Raw genomic sequence first — 10,008 nt, 5'->3', positions numbered from 1 at the left:
CATCTCTCTGTCCTTCGGGCCCCGTGGTCTCCTCCATCTGCACAGCGGGAGCACTCAGAACAGGTGCCATGGTTTCCATCCTCTCTGCCTCGGTCAGCTGCGGAGAGCGGGAAGGGGCACAGCAGGAGGGGATGGGGAGTCTCCACACCTCCTTGTTCATGGGAACCTCAGGGCTCAGGCAGCTGGAGTGGACTGGGGCCCTGATGGGAAGAGAATCGGCTCAGACATCCGGGTGCAAATCTCTCATAGGGACTCTCTTCCAGGGCTGAGTCTGAGCCTGAGGACATGAGTGAAGTCAGGCCACCATGTCCTCCCTCTTACCTCAGCCCCTGAGCACTCAGGAGTGAGCCCAGCAATTCTGGGATGATAGTGACAAAACCAAGAGGGACCATGGGCTGAGCTGGGAGAATAAGGGTGGGGAAGGACTTTAAGCTCCAGACTCTGGTTTCCTTCCAGGGACCCTCACCAAACCCACCACCTGGGCCGAGCCAAGCTCTCTGATACCCAGGGGGATCCCTGTGACCATCTGATGTCAGCAGACCCTACAGGCACAGGAGTACCATCTGGACAGGGAAGAAAACACACCGGGACAGACAGAACCCACTGGAACCTGAGGACTAGGCCAGGTTCTCCATCACAAACATGATAGAGCAAAACTTAGGGCAATATCGCTGTTACTATTGAAGACCCACATATTTATCAGAGTGCAGTGACCCCTGGAGCTGGTGGTGACAGGTGGAAAGACACTCAGGGGTCCCAGCCTTAGCTCAGGAAGGGGGTCTGCTCTCAGGGGTATCTCCTCTCTCACAGCCCCGCCCTGGGGGATATGAGGGAGGTGTGAGCCCCATTTAACATGCTGCCTCCTCCTCTCCTAGGAATCTACAGAAAACCCTCCCTCTCAGCCCTGCCGAGCCCTGTGGTGACCTTAGGAGGGAACATCACCCTCCAGTGTGGCTCATGGCTGGGATCTGACAGGTTCATTGTGACTAAGGAAGGAGAATGCAAACCCTCATGGATGCTGGACTCACAGTGACACTCTAGTGGGAAATACTGGGCCGTCTTCCCCGTGGACCCTGTGATCCCCTTCCACAGGTGGATGTTCACATGCTATGGCTGTAACAGGAACATCCCCCAGGAATGGTCACATCCCAGTGACCCCCTTGGAGCTCCTTGTCCCAGGTGAAGAAGTCTCATCCTTGCTCCATCCATGTTTTGAGTCACCAGACAGCTTATTGGGGTCTTTACTCCCAGGGGAGGCCCGGGTGGGACATGGAGGTCAAGGACCTCAGGGATCGTGGGACAATGGACACAAAGCTATAAACACAGTAACTCTAGAAATTCCAGCACAAGAGATGGGAGGTCTGGGGAAGAATCAGCCCCTGAAATCCTCAGCTCTTCTGTCTTCCAGGTGTGTCTAGAAAGCCCTTCCTCCTGACCCAGCAGGTCCATGCCGTGACCTCTGGACAGAGCCTGACCCTCCTATGTCATTGTGATGTCAGCTATGACAGACTCACTCTGATCAAGGAGGGAGGGCTTGCTTTCCACGGCACATTGTTAGGCAGCCACAGACTGGACTGTCTCAGACCGACTTCCCCTTGGCCTTGTGAGACCCTCCCCTGGGGGCAGGTACAAATGCTATGGTGGACACAATTTCTCCTCCGAGTGGTCAGCCCCCAGTGATGCCCCTGGACATCCTGGTGGCAGATGAGGGGCCAATGGGTCAGTCAGGAGCCCAGACTCTGCACAGGCTCTGATGGGGGAGCCCCAGGTGGTGACGTTGAGAAGAAAGGTGTGGGGGCTCCAGGGAGCGAAAGAGATATAGAGGCAAAGGATGGGCAGGGACAGACTCAAAGGAAGCAAGATGGACAGAGATGAGGGCCCTCAGAGAGAGGTCTGGGACTTTCAGTTCAGAACAAGGAGGATGGGCAGCCCCTTACCCACCCTTCCTCTCTCTAGGACAGCTCCCTGACACTCCCTCCCTCTCAGTGCAGATAGGCCTCACGGTGGCCTCAGGAGAGAAGGTGACCCTGCTGTGTCAGTCATGGAGCCCAAGGGAGAGTTTTCTTCTGTCCAAGGAGGGGGCAGCTGATTCCCCCTAAGTGTTAGATCAAAGTACGGAACCCAGGAGAACCAGGCCCAATTCCCCATGAGTGACCTCAGCCCACGGGGGGACCTACAGGTGCTACAGCTCAGACAGCACCCCCCCCACCTGTTGTCACATCCCAGTGACCCCCTTGAGCTCGTGCTCTCAGGTGAGGGCCTCTTGACCATGTCCTTTCTGAGTCAGTTAGCTCAAGGCCCTGTCCCCCAGAGAACTCTGGGCTGGGCTTGGAGTGAGGGGGCTCCGAGGGAGGGTCACCCAGAGGGTGACCTGACCCTAAGAGTGTAGGAGAGAAAAAGAGTCCTCCCATGCTGGCTCCTTCCTTCAACCCCATCAGCAGAACCCTCCTGGAGGATGGAGGGAGAGCCTTGGGGACCACAGGGCAGATGAAGGATAATTGTGTGAGCAGAGACGGGGTCTCTGGGGGAAACTCCAGCCCCTCATCCCCTCTTGTCCTTTCTCCCAGGACCCTCTGGGGACCCCACCTCCCCAGCCCCAGGGCTCAACTTAACATCTGGTGAGTCACAGGGGCCTCTCTCCGAGAGCTCACAGTTTCTCCAGGCCTGTCTCTCGAGACTCAGCTGACCTGACTCCTAGTTCCTCTCTCAGCACAGCTTGTCTCCAGGGGGCTGGGAGTCGGGCAGAGATGGGGGGTCCACAGGGCTCCAGGGCCATGAGGCTGGTGGATGGTGGGTGGGGTGGTCATGACAGAGGGAGACCATGGGTCCCAGCCTGGGGGAGGGGCAGCCAGACTGAAGTGGGGAGAAGCAGCCCCCTGACCTCCATCCTGATCCCCAGGGGGCTCTGAGGACCAACTGTTCCCCATGGAGTCAGGCACCCTGAGGGGTAAGTGAGGGTCTCTGCGGGAAGGTGGTGGGTGGTCCACGGAGAACAGAGGCTGAGTTATGCCATCCGGAGACTCTGATTTGTACACACCTTCCTCCATCTGGGCCTCAGTTTCTCCAAGTGTAAAGGAGAGAATCTTGGCCCGGAGCTTAGATTTCCTGTCAATTCCGACTATTACTCTGACCTCCTGGGAGAGGAAGCCTCACAGGGAAGTCCCCCAGGATGTGATTTTATGGGAGTCTGTCCCCTCTACATCAGTGATGGTCACATTGTACAGGGGAGGGAGGGACAGGACAAGGGTCCATGGTGTTCAGATCCTGTCCCTTCAGCTCAGGGTGCTCAGATGGAGCATTAAGTATAAGGAAGGCAGTCAGTCCCCTGGGCTCAGTTCTCAGCTCTACCATTTCAGGCTGGGTCGCCTGGGGCACATAACTTACCTGTTTGTGCCTCAGTTTCTTCACCTGTGAAATGGGTGGGTGGGAGTAACCATCCCCTTTTGCAGGATTGTTGTAAGTTAGAGGAGATGAATGCCCAGATCCCAGTACATTCCTGGCCCATAGTAGGTTAACAATTAAATGGCATCATTGGCTCATTCGTGAGGTCACTTGTGCCCAAGATCTCAAGTGGTACCTGCAGGCTCTGATCTGGGTCTTGGTGGCCTTCGTCCTGCTTCTCTCCCTCCTCCTCCTCCACCTCCTCCCCCAACTCCTGCATCAGGGCAAATGCAGGACATTGGCTGAATAGGGAACAGGGTGACCAGGGTCACAGGAGGAGGTGGGCTTAGTGCACCAGCCAGTGGGAAACCAAATAGATGGGAAGGCCAGCCTAGAAAAAGGCTTTCCCAGAACTTCAAATCAGAAAACTGAGAAAAAAACACTTAATCCAGCACATATGTACACATTTAAGGTATTCTTTCAGCTTTTCAATCTCATGAAATATTGAAATATGCACACAGTATGGGTTACGGTTTCCTTCTTTTCTCCCGAATCTCATGTGGAGGGCGAGTGGTCATAACCTCCCAGGGCTGAGACTCTGTCCATCTTGACCCAGCCCAGACACAGGCTGATCTCCAACTTCCTGCAGGGGCTGCAGACCCACAGCCCAAGGACAGAGACCTGTACATCCGGTCATTCCCGCCCTGAAGACCCCAGGCTCCCACCCCACACTCAGTCCCCTCTCTGCCCCTAACACTCCCGTCTCCTCCCCCAGCTCCAGCCCAGCTGCTGACACCCAGGAACAGACCCTCTGTGAGAGGAAGAGGAGGGGCCACCCAGGGGTGGGGACAGAGATTTCAGTGGGCCATGGGGTCATGGGTTGGGAGGGTCTCAGGATTTGGAGTGAGAAGGACTGACATCCGCTGAGTGACCTCGGGCCCATCTCCTCACCCCTGGACCTCAGTGGCCCATCTGGGAGCAGAGGGGCCTGCAGCCCTGAGAGACCTCAGAGAATCCTGACAAGAGACACACCCCCTGTTCTGCCCCAGCAGATGCTGCCGTGAAGGACACACAGCCTGAGGAGGGGGTGGAGTTGCACCATCAAGTGAGACCCCTGACCTGTCCAGGCCACCAGGGACCTTCCTGTAGTCAAACTTGATCCAATGGACACTTTGCTGACCTCACATCACCCAGCTCTCAGCAGCGTCCCACACTCACCTCTCCTCTCGGGTACCTGGGGTGTCCTGCTGTGACTTCACTCCTCCTGGTTTCTGTGGCCTCATGGCCCCTCCTATGTGGTTCCCTTTCCTGGTTCCTCGTCCTCTGTCTGACATTCTGATTGATGGCGTTCACCCCCAGGTCTCAACAGGATGCATGAATAAGTGAATCACCTGCAAGTCCACAGGATCCTTTTCATTAATTCACCCCACATTGTTCACAGGGAGCTCACTGTTTCCTCTGCTCCATTCAGGTGCTGCAGGTACAGCAGGGAGCAAACGTGTCTCCACACTCCTTGAGCTCTTCTCATGGGTGAGAGACAACATGCGGTTATGTGGGTAGTATCTTAGTGTGCAAAGTCTGTTAAGGAAAATAATGTAAAGAAAGAGGGGACAGTGTGTGTGTGTGGGGGGGAGGTGCAGAGGAAACAGCAGGTGCAAAGGCCCTGAGGCAGCAACATGCTTTTTCGGTAAGATGAGCTGTGTGGCTGGAGCCAAGTGAGCAAGACGTGGCATGTTAGGATAAGAATCAGAACTGTAGAAAGCATCCAAATGCTCCAAGGCTTAGGAAGTCCCTGAAATTTCCATCAGGAAAGTGATTTCACTCTGAAATAATGTGGACAAGTGACTGGAGGAGGTAACCAGTGGGATCAAGGAGACACATTTTCTGTCCATTTGTCTCCCTCCAGCAGCGTCCCCATGATGACGATCCCTAGAGAGTGATTTATGCCCTGCTGAACCACTCAAGATCAAGATTTAGGTGGAGAGTGGCCCCTCTCTTTGCCCCATGTCAGAGAAATCACTGGATGTGAAGGTCAGGCAGATGAACAGACAGGTGGGCTTTATCCTCACTTGGACCCCGGGCTACCCCCACCTCAGCTACATACCTATCCCCTACTCTCCCCTGGCTCCAGGCTGCTGCATCTCAAGCCCCCCAGGAAGTGACCTATGCCCAGCTGAACCGCCTGACCCTCAGACAGGAGACGACACCCCCTTCCTCCCAGTCAGAGGAGCCCCCAGCAGAGCCCAGCGTGTACGCTGCCCTGGTCATCCACTAGCCCAGGAAGGACCCGGACCCCACCTTCCAGGGAGGGAGACTGCAGGGACCCCAGAAGGCACAGGAGCTGCCCCCAGTGGACACTCAGCTAATGACCCCCAGCCAGCCTGAAATCGTAACGTGGACTAGGAGCTTCTGGGACTCACTGGGAGTCACCTGATTCTGCAGTGAAAGATAACTGATATCCCCACATTTCAGAAATAAAGCAACTTTTCAGTAATCCATGAGAGAAATGAGAAATCCAAAATAGAAGGAAGAGAAGGTTTCAAGTATGATGATAATGGAACTATTACATATCAAACCTATGAAATGGGCAAATTGAGAACCACGAATGGATATATTAGAAAAGAAAAGGTGAAAATAAATTATCTAAAGTATTTTATCAAGAATTTAGAAAAAGAATAGCAAATTTTTCAAAATGAAGGTAGAAGGAGGGAAATAATAATGATGACAGTAGCTACCAATGAGGACAGATAAAAAACAGAGAAAAATCAATAAAGCCAAAAAACTCGTTCTTGAAAACATTAATCACACTTACAAATTCCAGTCTCAACACTGAAGGAAGAAAGAGAGAAGGAACGCATTACATTATCGGGACAGTATCACAAATCCTACAGACTTTAAATACATAACGAACCATTATGAAAAATTTTATACCAATATATTAGAAAATGTAGATGAAATGGACAAAATTCCAAAAAGTACAATTTACCAAAATGATGGACATAAAAATAAATAGAAAATTTGAATTGTCCTATATAGTAAATATGTTGAACCTGTAATTAAAACTTGTCCCAAAAAGTGAACTCTGAGTCTCGAAAACTTCACTAGTGAATGTTTCCAAACATTTATGTATTTATGAAATACACACACACACACACCTGGACACAGACATACATACACAGACACACAACAAAATTCATACACACACACCCATACACACACACGCACATATACCAAACTTAAACGCTTTCCTCCGAAATTGAAGAAGAGAATATTCCTCCTGACACATTTTTTCAGGCTACAAAAAAATTGATAGTAAAACCTGACAAGGAAACTACAAAATGGGAAAATCACAGAAATCTCTTACAGGAACTTACATGTGGATTCCTAAACAAAATACTCCCAAATGAGAGTCAGCGATATGTAAAATGGATTATATATCATGATGACCGTGCTAGTATGTTCTTTTCAGAAATGCGTGGTTGGCTTCACATTCAAAAATCAATCAATGCAATTCAAAAACAAAAGAACAAATAGAAAAAAAGGATCACATCGACAGGTTCAAAGTTTATGAAAAATACATCACCATTTATAATGAAAAAAAAAACCACTCCTCAGAAATAAAAGGGAGTTTTCTGTCATTTATCATAGGAACCTTAAAAATCTACAATAAAAAATAATTTCTAAAAGTAAAAATTTGAAATCTTTCTGCCTGTGACGGAGAATGAGACAAGAATGTTCACTATGACTACTTTTATCCAGCAGGGCACTGAAAGAACCAACCAATTACATAAAGAAAAATAACATCATAAGCACTGAGGGGATGGAGTGAAACTGTAATACTCACAGATTACAAAATTCTGTGGATAGAAATCCCCAAATAATACATAGATCTATTCTTCTTGATCCAGTGTCACTGGATACATCATCAATATATAAAAATCACCTGCATGTCAGACTTCCAATTTTGGACCAAGGGGAAGTAGAAGTTTGTCTCCCTAACCCCCCATAAGACACAGTAAATCTCCTGCACCTTGTATAAACAACAAATTTGAGAATTCTCCAAACAGTGGAGAGAAAGCAGCAGATGGGCTAAGACCGTTGGGAGCCCAGGAGTGACACAGTGGGTGTCAAGGGAGCCACGTGGGGGACGGGGACTGTACCTTCCTCCTGGCGGTAATGAATCAGTACCCCAGCCACGCTTCAGAAAAGCCTTTTGTAACAGAAGAGTTAAATGAGATCCAGACTCTCACAACATAACACCCAAAACGTCCAGTTCATAACAAGAACCAGGAAAATCTCACCTTGAATAAGAAAAGACCACTGTCAACAGATGCTGACGCCGAGATGACAAAGAGGTTGGAATTATCTGATAAGGACTGTAAAACAGCCATAATAAAAATGCTTTGAAGAGCAATTACACACATGCTTAAAGTAAATCTGAAAAAAGAAAAAAAGGAAATTCTTGGAGAGTGATGGCCGCAACCTGGGTGTGTGAGCTGTTATCTTTGAACTACCACTAAATGGATATTCTTTGACCAATGGAGGAAACCCACACAGCACAATAGGACACCTGAGAGACTCACGCAGCTACAAATCTGAAGGCGGATGGACGGGCTCTCCGGGAAGAGGTGGAGATGGGCGAGGACGCCCCTGCCCTTTCCCCACAGCCCTGTGCACGTGCACAAATGCTTTCCTGCTTGGTGCGGGCGCCATGAGTACCGCAGCATCCCGAGCGTGGGAAGACCTCTCAGAGTGACTGTAGGAAGAAGCAATGGCAGCACTTAGCCCGCTAGTGATTGATTTCCCAGTGGTGGGGGAGCCCACCACGCCACTGTGGCCCCAAGCAGAGGCACAAGCCTGGTCCCTCGGAGAAGCCATGCCCATCAAGCACAGTGGCCAGGCCAGCCACAAAGGAGGCGATGGCAGATCTATGCGCCCAGGCAACTGCATTCCCGGCTGGGTGCTCAGAACAACTGTAGGAAGAGACAGAGGCAGCCTGCTCATGATTGCTTTCCCAGGGGCAGGAGAGCCCACCATGTCATTGTGGCCCCAAGGCCTGGCCCAGGCTTGGACCGTGCGAGGAAGCCCCGCCCACCAAGCACAGTCGCCACCTGCGCCCAAACGCAATGCTGGGGAGCACAAGCGCCCATAGTACTCCCACAACTTCCCGCAGACGGGGTGAGATCAGAAACACAGCGCCTGCTTCCCCCTAGTGGTAGCATGTGGAATCTGCAACCTAATACAACCACAACGTGCCGGCGAAAGATTTGCTGGTTAAACACCGTCAGAACCTATAGCAACAGTTCAGAACAGAAGGACAAAAACAATTCTCCAGAAACCAACCCTGAAGACACCGAAACTTAGAATCTAAATGACAGTGAATTCAAAAGCTATAGTAATCAAAACAGAATGTTTTTGGTACAAAAACAGACACAGATCAATGTAACAGAATTGAAAGCCCAGAAATAAAACCAAACATCTGCGGACAGGTAACCTTGGACAAAGGAGGTAAGAATGTACCATGTAGAGAGAGAAGGATCTTCAATAAATGGTGTTGGGAAAACTGGACAGCCACATGCGAAGGAATGAAAGTAGACCATTATCTTAACACCATGCACACAAATTAACTCAAAACGGATTAAAGACATGAATGTAAGTCCTGAAATGATAAAACCCCTAGAAGAAAATATAGATACTACACTCTTTGACATGGATCTCAGCAGCATCTTTTCGAATACCATGCCTCCTCAGGCAAAAGAAATGGACTACATCAGACCAAAGAGCTTCTGCAAGGCAAAGGAAACTAGAAACAAAACTAAAAGACAATCCACCAACTGGGAGAAAATATTTGCAAATCATATATCTGACAAGACGTTAATCTCCAAACTATATAAAGAACTCATAAAACTAAACAAAAACGAAAACACACAACCCGATCAAAAAATGGCCAGAGGATATGAACAGACACTTTACCAAAGAAGATATACAGATGGCTAATAGGCACACAGAAAGATGTTCAATTAGGGAAATGCAAATCAAAACTACAATGACACACGACCTTACACCTCTCAGAATGGCTATAATCACCAAGACAAAAAATAGCAAATCTTGGAGACGATGTGGAGAAAAGAGAACCCTCATACACTGCTGGTGGGAATGCAAACTGGTGTAGCCACTATGGAAAACAGTATGTAGATTTCTTAAAAAATTGAAAATAGTAATCTCATATGACCCAGCTATCCCACTACTGGGTATTTATCCAAAGAACTTGAAATCAACAATTCAAAGAGACTCATGCACCTTTCTGTTCACTGCAGCATTATTCACGTTAACCAACACCTGGAAGCAACCCAAGTGCCTCTCAACTGACGAATGGATAAAGAATATGTGGTATACATATACACAACGGAATACTACTCAGCCATAAAAAAGACAAAATCAGGGGCCGGTCTGGTGGTGCAGTAGTTAAGTGCACATGTTCTGCTTCTCGGCGGCCAGGGGTTCTCCGGTTCAGATCCTGGGTGTGGACATGGCATCACTTGTCAAGCCATGCTGTGGTAGGCATCCCACATATAAAGTAGGGGAAGATGGGCATGGATGTTAGCTCAGGGCTAGTCTTCCTCAGCA

The 10,008-nt window shown here is 49.7% G+C and overlaps 2 pseudogenes; both read left to right on the top strand.

Annotated features, from left to right (window-relative positions):
• The first annotated feature begins 285 nt into the window (after window positions 1–285).
• On the top strand, window positions 286–1,345 carry LOC138915081 (leukocyte immunoglobulin-like receptor subfamily A member 5; annotated as a pseudogene).
• A 7-nt stretch (window positions 1,346–1,352) lies between these two features.
• LOC106780898 (leukocyte immunoglobulin-like receptor subfamily B member 2) lies at window positions 1,353–5,967 on the top strand (annotated as a pseudogene).
• Window positions 5,968–10,008: the final 4,041 nt, after the last annotated feature.

The sequence above is a fragment of the Equus caballus genome, chromosome 10, assembly GCF_041296265.1.
Source record: "Equus caballus isolate H_3958 breed thoroughbred chromosome 10, TB-T2T, whole genome shotgun sequence".
NCBI classification, from domain to species: domain Eukaryota; kingdom Metazoa; phylum Chordata; class Mammalia; order Perissodactyla; family Equidae; genus Equus; species Equus caballus.
This window is presented reverse-complemented; position numbering and strand designations above follow the sequence as displayed.